Source organism: Meleagris gallopavo, chromosome 1, assembly GCF_000146605.3.
Source record: "Meleagris gallopavo isolate NT-WF06-2002-E0010 breed Aviagen turkey brand Nicholas breeding stock chromosome 1, Turkey_5.1, whole genome shotgun sequence".
Taxonomy (NCBI): Eukaryota; Metazoa; Chordata; class Aves; order Galliformes; family Phasianidae; genus Meleagris; species Meleagris gallopavo.
Window position 1 is genome coordinate 5,138,162 of NC_015011.2, and position 17,194 is coordinate 5,155,355.

Genomic DNA, 17,194 nt, shown 5'->3' on the forward strand with positions numbered 1-17,194 from the left:
GATAGAATCATTGAATCATTTAAGTTGGAAAATGCCACTAAGATCATCTATTCCAAACATCAACCCATCACTAACCATATTACCACAGTCATCTCTAAATTTATCTTCTTTTTTTCTTGAACCTGTGGTATTTGCTTAATTTCCATGCATCTAAAACAAGAAAAACATCACAGTTTGCTAGGTTATCTAGGCAGTTTAGAGAACTGACAGCAAAAGTGCAAAACTAGATTACTGTCTTTTGATCCTTCTCTAAAGAATTTTGAGTCTTCATTGTGGATATTATAGGAATGAAAAACATCTGATCACCAGTGAAGATATGTAGTTTATAAGGAATGACATTTTTTTTTGTTGAACAAATGTCACTAGGCAGAAATTCCGTTCTATATTACTGTCTTGAAGCAGTTTTAATGTGACAGGTAGTTGTATACAGCAATATGACATTTGTCTTAGAAGTCAAGGTTGGCTGTGTCCATGAGTGACTGCTGGTAAGTGAGTCAGTGTCTGCTATAGGTGGGCAGCCAGGGAGTATTCCTTGTAGTCTACTAAGTAAACTAATTGTTTTAGTATTCCTCAAAGGATCTGCTCACTTATGCTTGGACATGATCTCTAATATTAAGTACTAATGCAAGACTAAGTCATGCAGAATAGTTCACAGAATATCACTTGTTCCTCAAGTTCAACACAGTTTTATGGTGTTGGGATTTTTTAATTATTCATTATTCTATAAATATATTTCATTCTCTTTGTTATCATACCAGAGTAGCCCCATCATTTGAGAGAATACACCTTCAAAACATGACCTCAGGATTACCAAATCCAGTGGGGCCTTCCTTGCTTATTTGCACAGAGCAGTGACGTGACAGTTCTCCTGGGGCAATCTGGAGATGACATCCTGGTAGTCTTCATGAATGACAATTCTGAAGTATCAAAAAACATATTCTCTAATATGTTGAATCAAATATAAATATTTTGAAGGCAGGTTAAAATATGTAAATGTCAATGGTCACATGTTCCTCAGTGCCAATGAGATTCACATATGAGTTTGTCCTCCCCCACAGTTAGAGCTTTTGCTTTTTTATTTCAAGATGTAATTGTAATTTTGGGTTTAGCTCTGCTGATATAAGCACTTATAAACAGCTTTTTCTTACCTCTGTTAAATGAACTCTAGGGCAGTCAAGAAATTTTGACTTTCAGAAAAAATTGTCCTCTAACTCGATATCAAATAACATGTAGATTGAAGTTCTTAGGGCATTTACCAATCAAACCTTAACTGTTTCAATATTGAATTGCATGGGCATTTTTCTGGCTATTCACATAAATGTACAGAAGATCACACCCAGTGTCCTAGAAAGAGCTAGGTTAACTAGGAGAGCTAGACTCAAAGCTACAATTGACATTATAAGATTATCATTCCTTTCCTTAGGGACTGTAAAGTATTTTAACTATAGTCTATGTAATTCAGAAGTTCAGGCTTCCAAAACAAGGTAACTGATGTACTTTTCCATGACTTGTACTAATGGCAATATTTTCATTAACAAGATCTCCATGCATATATTGGAGGTAATGTATGTATAAACTCATTTTTTTAAAGCACTGTCTCCTATATACCTATATGATTTGTCTTGAATTCAGAGGGAAAAAGAAATTCTATGAGACAGTTGAAAGTAATTTTATTAAGTCAGAGTCATTACTGATTTATGCCATCTAGACTGCTAGGAAAAAATGTCTATGACATCTAGCAGTCACTGCTTGGCTTTCTATATTTCCTTGTTAGTACAATTAACTCCCACACAACCCCTAGTAACACTCCCATTAACCCTGTCCAAACAAGAAGAATAATACAAACTTATCCTGCCCATCCTGTCTCTCTAGCAAAACCCTGAGATATACTTGCACCCATTTAAAATCAACCCTAAAGCCATTCATTCCTAATGATTCAAAACTGACAGATTTATGCATATACTTCACCATACACTCTTAGCCCCAGAGGGCCGTAGTGTATTTTCTTCCTAGATCCTCAGGGAATTGATGCAAATGCTATGTTTTCTGCTTAAGAGAGTTTTGGAAGTAGAATAACAAGGATAATGTGGCTTGGGACTGAGGAACTCTGATGCTGGGGAAGATTGCATAACACCTGCTAATATTAAAACTGGATCTTTCTGTTATAATGAACATCCATATTTATGACAGTGAATTTGCACTAGAGAGCTTTTGGGGTTAGGTTATGTCAGTCCTCCACACACTTGCTACTGAAAATAGGATAACAGTTCCTCTTGTTGACATCAGGACTGGGCATATCATATTCTGAGAAATAGTTTACTGTATGTAGTAAAGCATTTCATCATGAATTTTGTTGAAAAGTCAACTTGAAAATTTCAAGTTGGCATTTTTCAGGTATTTAGTCCAGGACTACTTGATTAAAATCAGAATTTTGTAAAAGATTATATAGAACCTATTTGGGTCTTCTAGGGTGGATTGTGCATTTGCAAGGTGGTGTAAAGACAGTGCTTTGAGAAGATGCTGCTAAGAAAAAGCCTGGTTAGAAATTGTAACTTAAGAATACGTCAAGAATCTAGACCTGAGAAAGGCAAAGAATGAGAAGCTTCTAATGCAATTGGTGATTTAAATCTGGAAAGAAATTTTCTAAAACTCTCCTTGGACATCAAGCAAGACAAAATAAGGTCAACCAATTGGCAGTATCAGTTGTGATCTAGAGATAAATGTGGGGAAAATCTTGTAATTAAAAACAGATCTGCAAAATACAACAGTCTGTAAGTAGTGAGGAAGAAAGAAAAGATACCACAAAGAAAATGGAGGATCATAGTAGAAAGTATAAAGTAGAGCACTTCTGAAAGATTTTGAGAAGGCAGAAATTACAAAATGTTGGAAGCCAGTCCTCACATTATTTCTACTGTTACAACAAACACATCAGTCATCTTAGGGAGGACACAAAGTATAAGTATTTCAAGATAGCTTTAAAGAAAAGTCATAAATTAAAGTCTCTTCTAAAGAATAATATGTAAAATACAGGTGAGCTTTCCTTTTCACATTTATTTTTAAGTTCATGATAGAACAACATAAAATCAAGCAAAATTTGGTTTTATATCCCCCTAGTGTCTGAAGTTTTTAGGAAGCCATGGCACCCACAGTAGGGTTCGTCTCAACCCAATTTAGAGCACTACAATGTAGATATTTTCATTCAAGTTAGTCATGTTTGGTTCCCTTTTATAGTCAGTAGAGAAAATCAGACATTCTTAGGTGATGATCTATTTTAGATATCTACTGCAGAATGATATTAATTGGTCCCCAAAAGCACCTGCCTTTGATTAAACTGAGAGTCTAGACTTCTGGTTCAGGTCACATGACTATACTACAGATATCTACCTCTGTCTGAATGAATCTCATGCAAAAAAAGGCAGCATTTTACTCTAGAATACTGTTATTAAAGCCAGAGATTTTGCTTTCAGATTTTTGAGTCTAGAGTGGTTTCTGTTCCTCTTCTATATTCTGTTTATATAAGACTAGTAGTTTAATTCCATTCTCTGTCACGAGGAAGGAGAGAGGTAATTGATATAAAAATGCCTAAATTTAATCTTCTTTCCCAGAGCTTTGCCAAACAGAAATCTGTTTGAACCCATTGGAGAGCTAGGCCAAAATCCTACACTCTCAGAAAAGCCAAGAGAGTGCAACACTAAGTTTCTCGAGGATTCACGTGGTTGGGAAACTGGACTGTGGAAATTCTAATACAAAGCTTAAGGACAGACATGCAGCTTAGACAGAATCATGGAATCATAGAATCAGAATGGCTTGGGTTGGAAGAGATCTTAAAGATTATTTAGTTCCAACCTCTGCTATGGACTGGTTGCCACCCACCAGATAACAGCTGCCCAGGCCCCCATCCAACCTGGCATCCACAGTTTCTCTGGGCAAGTTATTACAGTGAACTGGCCGGTTTAAAGTTCACTGTAGACCTAGACTTACAAATGCATACAAGCAACTTTTGTAAGCAACTTAACTGTAGGAAATGAGCTACAAAATAACCTAGAAAATCTTTTATTTTTCCTTTTTCATCATGATATGCTATCCACAGGAAATTTTAATCACTGTGTTTGGTATTACCTGTGAATATATTTAACAATATAACGAAGATCAAAGGTGACAGGAGAGGAAATATATTCTAAAACATAACAACAAATAAAGGACATAAGGACATCAGTATACAAACTAGAGTCCATGGTATCTTATTTGCTCTTGAAAATAAAACAAACCAAATAAAAATGTTTTCAAGACAAAGCATAGACACTGCAGTCAACATTCAAAGTTCAGGGAGTAGTCTGGTCAGACACATAGCTGCTCATTACATTTATCCTGAAGATTCTTCAATAGTAAATCAATCTTCTTCAGACAGGTTATGATTAGAAGAGCAAGGTCTTACCATAGCAGTAGCATATGTGCTCTGGGCACATATTACCATACTGCTTATTCCTGGCTTACCACACATGGACAGAATCTCTTATTGAAAGGACCAAGAGATGAACAATGATGAGAACACAGTGTTCTTTATGTAGATGATGTGTAGCTTTTCAAATTAGATCTACTTTACACCTTTGAATGAAGTAATATGGACAAGGTGGAGTAAACTTATCTAACAAATATAAAATCAGTTCAGGTCTACCAGAGTGTTACCAGTTTTGCTTCTACTTTAAAGATTGTAGAGTAATCTAATCCTAATTGTAACTAATTTAAACATTCAGAAGTGTGTTTTTGTTAACCTTACTGAAAACCAAGAGGAACTTTTAGAAGTTAATTATATATCATTCTGGACAAAAATAACATATGCCTGTTAGAATGAGAAGAAATAGGAAGCTCTTGAAAAAGCAAAATAGCTATCATTACAATGAATTAATTCCCCAAAAATACCATCTATAGCCATAAATACAAGACATTATTTTATGGATTTGACTAATTGTTTTAATTAAAGTAAGTGCTGTAAAAGTTTTCTAAATGAGGATGTTTCAAAGCTGCCAAGATATTGGTATGCTGTCAGCTCATTCAAGCACGTTATTAACTGGTAAGAGTGAAACCTTACTCAAAGATATTGATTCACATACAACTTGAATGGCAGAAGAAAAAGACGGAAGGAATTGGCATGGAGCTGCCTCATGGAAGAGTTAAGCTGAATACTGGGAAAAGGCTCTTCACCAGAAGGTGGCCAGACACTGGAACAGGCTCCAAAAGGCAGTGGGTATTGCTGTTGGAGTTCAAGGAAGATTTGGACAACATTCTCTAACTTAGGATTTGAATTTTGATTGTCTTGTGTGGAGCCAGGAGTTAGACATGATGGCCTTTGTAAGTTCCTTCCACCTCAAGATATTCTATCAATCTATGATCAATTCTATCAACTAATTTTGTCAAAATAAGAAATTGACTTCTATATATGAAACATATAGCTCTGGCTCTGTCACTATAAATTCAAGTTGCCAATTAACACAGCTGATTTTGGAGAAAGATCTGAAATCTTGACAACAAATTTGAAGTTACAAAGATGTGAAAAAACTCATTTTTTCATAATATTCACAAACCAGAAACATTACAATAAATGTTAATAAGAAAATTTCTTACTGGACTTTTTTTCCCTTCTAAGCATATGTTATAAAGAACTCAAGCGAAAGCAGCAAATTTCTAAAATATATATGATTTAAGTGAAAGAAAGATATGTAAGATAAGTAAGCAAGTGAAGATTTGAGAAAGACTGAAAGAAAACCAAGATGATCTGGAGCAATGGAATGACAGAGGGCAAGTGGCTGTCTCCGTATATTTTTATATTGGCCTTTTTGAGAATGAAATGCCACACAAATGGCATCTGAATTCAGCTGACGTCCATTGCTATCTTAGAAGTGATGTATTATGGGAAAGAAGTTTTAAATATTAGTGTACCCAGTAACCTTTTAGATTGACCCAATGCTTAATATTTTGTCCAGTGAACAGTTCTTACAGGGTCATTAACCTTGTGCAGACCTAGTGAGATTTGTTTTTATTGTTCTGAATAAAAATTCAATGGAATGTACCAGGCTTTCTCCTTATTAAGAATGAAGATCAAAAGTAGAAAAGGTAAGATCAAAGGGTAAAGTGGCCCATTCTCAAATCTCCTTGCAGTGAGCATTTCCACCTCCATGAAAATCTCACATCTCTAGTGAATGCAAGAATGAACTTGACCGTAGCCACTCACCTCACCAGACTTGTGTGCATGAAAATCATTATTCCTCTGCATTTCTTTATCCACCTTTCCTGCCATTTGGTCAGGAGTCAATAACAGTAAGAAAATGAGCAAAAATTATGACATAACAGACAAACAAAATTTTCCACCTTAACTCTTTAGGGACTTGAAAGATTCATGAAAAAAGATCTCAAAATATGAAAAAAAAAATAAAAATCAGATTATTAGACAGGTTCACTTATTTGACATTGTTTGCGGGTTTCCATAAAGACCTCTTCCTCTCCATTCTCTGGTCAATATGAAAAGAAAGATATGAAATTAAAAAGAAAAAGGAATAAAATAAAAAGCTGTAACTTTTCCCCAGATCTTATCTGTTAATCCAAACTCTCCCTCCCATGCTGCATCTACTCAAAATAACCAAAACACCTTTCTTGGAACATAAAAATCAGTTGCCGCTAAAGAAAAAGCATCAGTGGTTTTAATATCTAACTCATGCTGAAATTTAAAACTCATGCTAATATTTAACTCTGAGTTCAGCAAGTTTTATTGTATGGGAGCTAACCAGTGCATAATATTTTTCTTCATCACTGCCTGATTTCTAGAAAGATTCATATTTCTGCTTCACCTTAATCATGAGAATTATCCCACTATATCAATAAAATTTGTCTTATGCTTAAATTTATATGAATACATGCGACCTTTCCATCTTAGAAGATTATAGCAATAATGTCAGATATTTATTACCATGTATGCATCACAAGAATTTGCAATAGGGACAAAATTTTGGGGCTTTAAAAAAACAAACAAACAAAAAAACACTGTGATCTTTTTATTTAAGTAGTTCTTGTTCCTAGAACTTAGCTCAGTTTTTTTTTTTTTTCCTATTGCACTCACTCGGAGCAGCTATCGTATCATAGCCAGGAAAAGATAATTGAATGAAGAATTGATTTTTATTGCCTGTAATAAAAAGCAGTTCTTATTACTTTTACAAATTACTCATAATTACAATTGTCTAGAGAATGTCTTATCACCCTGAGTGGAGCTGAAATAAGCTGGATGCACAATAGTACTTCTGTGTCTGTGATTTAAAACTTGTGTTCTCATTAATGGTAATGTAAATTAACACTATGGCAAATTTACTTCATATCATTTTACTGGACGGATTCTAATGCTGTTGGGAAAGAATCTTAAGCAGATGTGCAATGTATTTCTGAATGGCATTACTTCTATTGGAGCATGTGCACTGAGTTTGAGAAGTTCCTTTAATTATTAAGGAATCAGAGTTGTGCAAGTTACAGTTCATGAAACATTTTGATTATATGTTAGAGCCCAAATGCTGGAAAATTTGAAGTGTTATAACTAGGTACGAGACTTGTTACATCGCAGACATGCAAAGCTGATTTCACCATTAAAGTTGTACTGATTAGGTTCAGCGGGTATATATTGAATAGCCTTTCTTAAAACCTTGTCTATAAATTTCCCAGAAAAGCAGAAGCAAGTTTGCATCTGCCACATCTGAATACTTTTTTTGTTGTTTATCATTCAGTAACGCTAATAGAGAATATATCTGGCTTTTTTCTAATTTATGTTTTTTAAAGAAGAGCAGGTAATTCTGGGGCAATTTCATACACCTGATCTGTTACAGGACAGAAAAGGAAAAGCTAGAATTAATCACAACCTCTCTCACCTCCCTAAAGAAAAAATGAATTGTTAAAAATCCCCTGGGAAATCAGTCTTCATTAACTTCTTCTGCAGAGTTTTGTGCCTTGCTTACATGTGCCATTCTGATAAGTCAAGTTATTGATCTCACTTGATTATAAAGAAAGTGTCTTTCAAGAAGAATGAGAACCAGTTCTGGGAGGAGAAGTTGATTTTTTTGCTGTGATGAGTTTGTATGTAGCTGGGACCCATCTGGTTACCCCTTGTTAAGTAGTGTGAGCATAGATGAGGGTTAATTTTCTATAAAATATTTTAATGCTAAAGAAAATTTGCTTTTTTTTTTCATGTTATACTTCATATTTTATATGTATTAACTCATTCATTTAAGGCAAATATTTATACTTAGACAATACTGTGTAAACTTAGATTCACTATTATCTTCACCACTCAACAAGTTCTATTAATTCATTAAAATCTGACTAAGGATATAATCAGCAATTTAAAGAGCAGTTCATATATTCAGCTTGCATGCCAGATACCTAGACATATCCTAAGCACACCATGCAACAGAAACTGGCAGTTTATATAGGCACGTGCTGGACTTTTGCATTTATTCAGTAGTACAATGAAATTATCAAGCTGTTTATTAATGTATATGGTATTTCTAATGCTCTTTGCCTGAAGCCTTCTTATGAATAAAAACCTTTCATTTCTATCATTTCCCAGAAAAAAGAGAATTTAAACTGTCAAACATATTCATATATATACACATTAAAAACTTGTAAGGCTACTCTCAGGCCATCCTTCTTGAATTTTCAGTAAAGAAATATGTATTTAGACCTAGTTAATAAAATCTTGAAATGTCATTCTGCACTCAACAGGAGAATTTTGGCTGCTATATTTAAAGAAAGCATGAATAACTCTAGTCTCAAAAGGGAGAACTCTTCTGATCTACATAGTCCTGGGAACCTTGAAGGAAACAAACTGTTCCCTTGCTGGATCTAGCACTTGCGGATTTTGCAGTATTTTCTGCAGGAGACCTCTGCACTAGAACTATCATTGTGAGGCAACTGTCTCACAGTTTTTTGCTAAAACAGCTCATAGGCAAGGACTGACACTGACTATTAGATGAAACCATGGAATAGGTTACTGTATGAGAAGCCCTATGGAAAAACTCTCTGGGAAACTATTTGAGAAGTCAAGATGAATCTGTCTTGTGTCTTGAGGGAAACACTCAGTTCAGAAACAAAAGGTAAAAAATATTTTACCTAAGAGAAATGAATAAGTCAATTAGAATTGTAAGATGTACTTTTCCTTTTTAAGATGATTTTCACAAGATAATTGGATGGCTGGTCACCAGGGAGTGCTTAAGTGTTCCCAGACTCTTGTCGGCAGGGCAGAACAGAGCGTGCAAAAGAAGTCCCAGGACCACCTCTGCAAGGGCTCCACACCAAACTTCAGACTCAACCCACTTCCAAACTCAGACCTGGTGCCATCCTCCAGGATATGACCTTCTCAGATCTCTCCAGACCTATTCTACAGCCCAAGAGCTGTCCTCTGGTGAGTAAACTTCTGGAGGGGACAGGGTGTGGGAGCATGCAGCTGGGAGAAAGATGGAGCCTGCCATGGGGCCAGATAGTGCATGTGGCACTCTGGGCATGACACCTGCAAGAAGATCATATCAAGGTTGTTTTTTTTTAACTTCAAATTCCTCTCCATCAGTTCAGGAACTGATGTCTTCTCGAGTTTGCTGTGGAACTCTAGCCATATAAATCCAGAAACTCCTCTTAAATTAGGCAGCAGAGTAACCTGTTAGAAGTTCTCCAAGCAAGCAGCTATGTCCTGACTCGAAATGCTATTTCCTGATTTAGCCAGCCCCATGCAGTTAAGTGCTTGTACTTCGAAAATAAGTCTGGCCGTCTCTGGCCTGTACGGATGACCACAGCCTCCACTGTCTTCGTATCTCTCTCTCTCTCAACAGCAAAAGTTTGTCTAATCTGAGCTGAGTTTGTCTGGTTCTGCCTGCCAGAGCTCCTAAGAGAGAGAAACCTAGGAACCAGAAAGCCACAAAGTCAATTAGCTGTAGAACTAGATCATCACACAGTGATACATAGCAACAACTCTTTCTCACTCCATTTTCTCACTCTTCTGTCATGTATAATGGAGTCATCTAGCCCACCAAATTCCATCTTACGCTGACATCCCTAGGCCAAATATGGAATGAAGTCCAGCCCAGTCCAGGAGGTCATCTCATCTCAGATCACAATCTCGCATATTGTTTCCAAGGCAGGATCCAAATTAGTTCTGAAGTCTGGGCCTACTTCTGCATATTCCTGCACAGGACAGTGGTTTTACTAAGCAACTCAAATGTGGCATGCCAGCAGCACAGTATGCCAAGAATGGGACTGTTTCACCCATTTGTTTCATGTATTCCTCCTGAAACAGCGAAAACATATCAGATTCATCACTTTCTATTCTATCCCCAAGAGCAAAACCATCAGATTAAATAAATGCAAAAGGTACTCAGCCACTCCTACTAGAGTCTTAGACATTCACCTGTAATTTTCTGATGTTCTGTTCTTCATATGATCTCCAAGGTGACATATTCAGATTAGGGCTACAGATGGAAAGATAGAAAATTTAACCTGCAGATAGATGTCTGAGTAGTCCATGCCTTGATATTTATGTACTGTGTTATCTTCTCTCTTCCTGGTCATAAAACAGAATGACACAGTGTTGGTTTTTTTTCCTCTTTTTTCACACAGAAATACCTACAGAGGTATTGATCCCGGGGAACCACACAATATATGAAAACATTCTGATGAAGTGGACAAAGATCAGAAGTCATGGCACAGAAGTGGCAAGAAAAGTAGAAGACCGAAGTGAGAGGCTGTACTCAAGCATGAGAGGACTGAACTAAAGTCAGGCTACAGCCACCAGTTCTCAGCCTAACAGTCAAGATACCTCTTTAAAAATATGTCTTGTAAAAAAAATGCCGGACAGTGCAGAGCTGCTACCAGCTCAAAATATGACAAGGAACAAACTCCCACATCCACTGAAGTCTTTTTCATTGCATGTTTTATGCCATGTCCTCAGTATACTTGCAGTCGTTAGCAAGACTGATGGTAGTCTGGCTTCTCTTTCAATGACTGTGGTGGGTGGGGACCACATGCACATTCTCAGAAACATGCCATGTTTGTAATGTTTCCCTCAGTGATGTAATATCTCTGTGAGCATAAACATTCCTTGTTCTTAATGTTCTCATTAGTCACCAACATGTAGTGTTTATGAAAAGATAAACATGTTTCAGATGATGATGTTCTCTGCAGAACCTTAAATATCTGTTTTTCTGAGCCCTACCGAATTTTCATTCCATTTATACCTCCTTGCTACTAGAAAACAGATTACCATCTGTCCTACCTCAGTGGACAAGAAGAAGAACAGTTGATAGTAATCTATTCAAGACATATATTTGCATCTTTAAATATTTTTACATCATATATAATCTTTACATTTTTGTGTTTTGAAGATAGCACTTCATCACTGAGACATTTGAGAAATGGTTTTCATATTTTCAAGCTCTTATCCTCTCTAAAGAATACTCAGTCTTGCAAAGATTGAGTTTCATCTTCTTTTTCTTTGCCTCAACTCCAGACCTTCATTTTTTTCTCTCTAACATGACTGATTTCTCAGCATTCCTCTGGCTCATTGTCATACAATATCATTGTCCTCTCACAGGACTGATCCCTCTCATGTGAAATCTGTCTCTGCTAATTCATCCATGCTTTTGTTCACTCATAGTTAACCTGAACTGTGGCACAATGAGTTGGCTCATAGCTGAAGACTAGAGATTTTCAGCTTTTATGCAAAGTAGGGTATAGAATCATAGCATCATAGAATCTCTCAGGTTGGAAAAGACCTTAAAGATCATCGAGTCCAACCACAAACTAACCAAACTACCCTAACAACCCTCCGCTAAATCATGTCCCTGAGCACATCCAAACAGTTTTTAAACACATCCAGGGATAGTGATTCAACCACCTCCCTGATATGTATTCTCCACTATTCCACAATTTCCCACTTTCCCCAGTGATGGCATTGTCCTACCTACACTGGGACTCTGCAGAATTCAAGAGAATGAGAAATCTTCATCTTGTTTTTTTTTAATGTCTTTAAAGCATGGAAGTAATAGAACAGGCTAATACCTTATTCCTTCTTATCATGAAAAGTCAGTCTTGTAAAGATTGTTGTCAGTTTTCCAAAATTGCTTCTCCACTCTTATCCAACAAACTACTTCCTTTTGAACATGAATCATTTATTCTTGCACAGTAAGCAGGTAGGATATTGCAACTAGGTATTACTTTTAAAAGTAGTCTGAACCATCTGACAATAGAAATAAAAACTAAATAATAATAATTATTCTGTTAAATCTTTATATTGTTTATTCTTACCTTCATCCTCACTGATCCCTTGAAGGAAAAATTCCTCAAAAAATGCTTATCTAATACCTAACCAATTATTTGTCAAATACTGTTCTGGAATGTATTTCATGATCAGTTGTGGTTAGCGTTTTAATTAAACTTCGACAGTGTGTCTGCATGAAAATTTAGCCAGTGAGACAGACATACTTGTTCTATGGGAGGTGATTGACAGGAAGGAACAGATTGACTTGGCATGTTAGTAAGACTCATTAATCTTCTTCAAGTACATACTGGGAAAACATGGAGTTCTCTCAACAAGCTGTTACCAAAACAGTTTCTGTCTGAATAGTTGGAAAACTAGCAGTATGAGTAGAAGCTTTAAGCAAAGAGTGAGATGCATTTGTGTGATAAAGCTCTGCAGTTTGGGGAGTTTGCCACTGTATGTAATGTACTTTAATATTTAGGCTGATACTAATTAGAAAATTATCCTTTATCACTTAGGTTTGAAGTTTTATATTCTGAGTACAAAGCTAGAACCTAGCCATTGAAATCACATTGTTCTATCTATAGGTTATTGCATTCATTTTATGCTGAACACACTGGCTTCTTAAAAAGTGTAGATAATGTATTTTCCTATTTACTTAATGTGACAAAAATAGGGAAACATAAATACCTTAGATAAGTAAGACAGAACCTGCAGAAGGAATTATCTGAAGAGTCCTGCAGAAGGAAGTTAATTAGGGGTACAAGAAATAATAGCTTCATAGACAGATTTTTAACACTCCTCATATGTGACTTGTATTGAGATAATTTTTCATGTTTCATATGCTTATACAATTCTCAGAAAGGGCAGAAATTTTGGATTTCTTTAATTGCTAATATTTTAACGGTATGATATACATGACAATAGCCCACAATCTACTCTTATCATTTTTATTAGATCTACTAACAAATAATCTGAAAAAATAGTAATTTTTAATAGAGATTGTGAAAATTAATTTCAGCTGAGGGATATCAAGCAGATTAGTATAACAAAGTATTTCGAGGGAGATGAACACGTAGGCAAACATATATTTCTGGTGTGCTCCAGGAATTCCTTTCTGATCCAGATGGAAGAAGTGTGAAGATGCTAATCTGTCAAGAGGCTGTGAATACCTTTTTTACTCCCTTGAAACTCAACAGGATGTTTAGTACATGACAGAATTCCCTCAAGACAGAAGAATACTCAAGAGCCCATCCAGGAGTGGCTATAAAGAGGAAATGAGATTAAAGTTCTTTCCAAAGGCCTCCTTTCCCTATTATAAGTTTAATTTATGAACATAAAGGTTGAAAAGCTAAGATGATCTGAAAAGGTGATTACAAGGAGTCCATGAACTGATTTTTTATATAATTTATTTTTTCACTGCATTTCTCTGAAAGTATGACGGGGACTGAACTTACAGAATTCTTTGCTATTTCAAACAAAGGACTTAGGTCTCTGATTTATTTTTCCATTTGTAAAATGAAGGACACTTTTTCCTGATGCTGTAAATAGCATAGGCAAATTAGATTTAAAAAAAGACACACACACCACCACCAACAACAACAAAAACCACGAAACATTTAGAGCAGCATCAGCATCTGCTTTGCATGCAACATATTATAAAAAGGAATTTCTACTGCATTTTTACAGGAAAGATTTTTATGTATATTCATTGTATTTGCAGAGATTTCTTTTCCAATGCAGTGTCAATTGAATGGTTATACACTATAAATCTTGGCAGACATACAAATACACACAGAAATAACGCAGACTGCAATATACTTATGCATGGGATATGTATATTGGAGCAAAATTGGACATCCTTAATAGAACTTTCCTGGTAAGAGAACTGTTGCAATATGAATTTTTATTCACGTTGATTTAGCAGATGTGTTTTGTTCTGAAATGTAAAGCTGACAGCAAGATACAGTGTGCAATAATGCCATATCTTCCTTGGTACTCTGTTAACATAGCTGTCTGTGGTTCTTTACCTTTTCAAATTTAAGCTCATAAACTTACCTTTCCCCCAAGAGGGGTAAGTGTCAATGGAAAAAAGTTTAGAAAAACACAGATTTTTAGTGATGTTCATCAACATTGGCTATCTCCTTTGGGAACATTCAGCTGAGTTTTTATATCCTGAAGGCCATCAAAGGTCCTCAGCTGTCTGGAATTACCATGACTCTGCAGGTATTCATTACTTTTGGAAATTAAGTACATAGTTTCAGCTGAGCAAAACTCATATACATTTGGTAGGTGCACTTCAGGTTTGCTTACCAATGAGAAATGAGCTATACCAAAGATGTTCTTGAACATCTATAATATTTGATTATAACTTTTTGGACAATGTTGAAAAATGTGTGATCCACATGATCCTAAATCTTTGCACAAATGTGTGAATAAATTTTCGTTATGTGGGTTTTATAAATGTGCAATACTTAAAAGGAGAAAAGAAAAGCCAAATAACAAGGACTAACAGCTTTCAGTTTGCAGACAATGTAGGAAAAAAATGTAGCCCATTGTTGCTCAGAAGTATGTGTCTATGTGGACACTTCTGTTTTATGGCACCTTAGTAGACAGATAGTAATTGATGCTAGATTTGTTGACATCATAGCTTGGACAAAGGCTTAGAAAGAATAAAAGCGAGTTTACAGACCCAACTCTGCCTGATTTGGAAAAGTTTATTTCACATCTCCTGCCAATGCCTGATCCTCTATGCCATACTAGACATCAAAATCAGAGTTGTTAAGAAAATGGTCATTGCCATCCAGGAAGCTTCCTCACAATTAGAAAATTAAATAGTATTTGAATCTATCTTCACTGCTCCAAGCCGGTATCTTATCTTAAGTCAGTGTTTATCTATTTGGATTCTGCCCTGGATCCCCTCATTCATTTATTGTGACGAATGTTGAATCATTCCCTTCCTACCTTCTCCTTTCTGAAACATAATTGTTTCACGTGGAGTTCTTCCTTTGATAATTCAATGTTAGTCCACCACAAAGCAAAGAGTTTTACATGCATTTTGTGGCACTGATCCAATGCATATTGTTGCACCTCCAACCGGCATATCATACAGGAAAAAAGCCCTATTGGAACACAAGATCAAGAGTTAAGCACTGATGCATTTCAGCAGATCTGATATGTAGAAATTTTTAAACATTCCCTGAAGTCCTTTCATATGCATTCAAGTAACAAAGGCATACTGTTTTTGAAACAACCACTTTCAGTCACATACAGTGAAGCCTGAGCTGGACCACAGAAGGAGAGTTGATAAAAGATGTTCATTATTTTGGCTGCATTTCAAGAAATGTAACAGTGTGCTATAGGCACAAGTATTGTAATTCAAACCCTTCAGGACAGAGGTTAACACTGATATCAATCAATGAAAGAAAGAAAGAATAAAAACACTTTAAAATATCTGTATCAAGAGCACTTAGTGCTGTTAACCCAGCCAAAATACCAAAAGTTCCACACACTCCAAAAGCTCCAAAATATACCAAAGCTCTATATGCAAAAGTAGTTACCTGAGAAATTGCTGTTGAGTTCTTGCAGCATTTTCACAGGTAGAGGCTGCTACGTTAATTCAGAAAGTGCACAGTAATGCTTTAGTTATTATCAGATAAGTTCTTTATTGCTAATTACATGGAGTATTTTGAATAAATTATTCATATGCAATTTAATCTTTTAAAATAAATGTTTTTAATCTGTGTTTTTTTTTATTATTTGTTGTATGCAGCTTCTATTTTGTTTGAGACAATGCTCACACAGTGAATAATACTGATGCTAGTAACTAATACGGGCTATTTTGGGGGAAGAATATTTCAAATTCCCATGTCTTCCCTAGTAATGGGCACCTGGCTATGATAAATTGTAGCACCGACTAAGCAGTAAGTCGAGTCAGCAATAAAACTAACCGCAAATTAATCAGATTTTGTCTTTGTCACTTTGTTAGATCATGTACTATCAAAGATCTGACACAAATTAGAATACATTTTTCCTCTACCTTACTTGCATTATTTTTCAAAATTCCTATGATAATTGGTCCAGAAAATCTCTAGACTGTTACCTGGTAGATTTGGTAAGTCTGTTTTCACTTGACATTTGATTTGTAGATTATAAAATCTGCCTGTTTAGGTGCTGAGCACTTTTGCAGTGCAGTACAGATTATCTCATAGGCTTACCAGAGGTTTACATATATTTTTCCTAGTATTCTGAGTTTTGCTATGTTTTGAATTTTGCTTATTATTTATTTCCTCATATCTGCAAGATAAAGCATTATTTATTTCATGTGGTTGAGAGGGATTGCAGAGGCGATTTCATCTATCCACTTACATCCTACACTAAGTGGCATGAAGAGCAGATGCATTAGACCTGATAGATGTTTATTTAAGATCTTCTCATATATTTCCACGGAGTCATAATATCTTCTCAGAAATAATATTTAGTGTTTTCCTCACCTCATTCTTCAAAACAAGTTTTTTTTTCCTACTGTTTATACATTAATTGTCCTTGCTTTAATTTGAATCTATTTTTGCTAATCCTGTCAGCATTGGCCCGAGGAATAGATTTGTTTTAGTATCATAGAATCCTTTGACTTTGAATGGATACTTAAAGACCATCTAGTTCAACTTCCTGCAATGAAGAGGGACACCTAAATCTTGATCAAGTTACTCAGAGCCCTGTCAAGCCTGACCTTGAATGTCAGCATGGATGGGGAATCCACCACCTCTCTGGGCAACTTGTGACAGTGCTTCAACACCCTTATTGTAAAAAATATTTTCCTTATTTCCAGTCTAAACCTCCCCTGTTTTATTTGAAACTTCCCCTTGTCCTATCACAACAGACCCTGCTAAAGATTCTGTCCCCTTTTTTCTTAGA

General features: G+C 35.7%; 1 long non-coding RNA gene across 1 annotated transcript in view; it reads left to right on the forward strand.

Annotated features, from left to right (window-relative positions):
• LOC104912072 overlaps positions 1–11,819 on the forward strand; it is a 43,366-nt gene extending 31,547 nt beyond the window's left edge. Inside the window, exons 2-3 of the long non-coding RNA XR_794391.2 lie at positions 9,200–9,436; positions 10,642–11,819. This is a non-coding gene — a long non-coding RNA (uncharacterized LOC104912072). The remainder of the gene's footprint in view (positions 1–9,199; positions 9,437–10,641) is intronic.
• Positions 11,820–17,194: the final 5,375 nt, after the last annotated feature.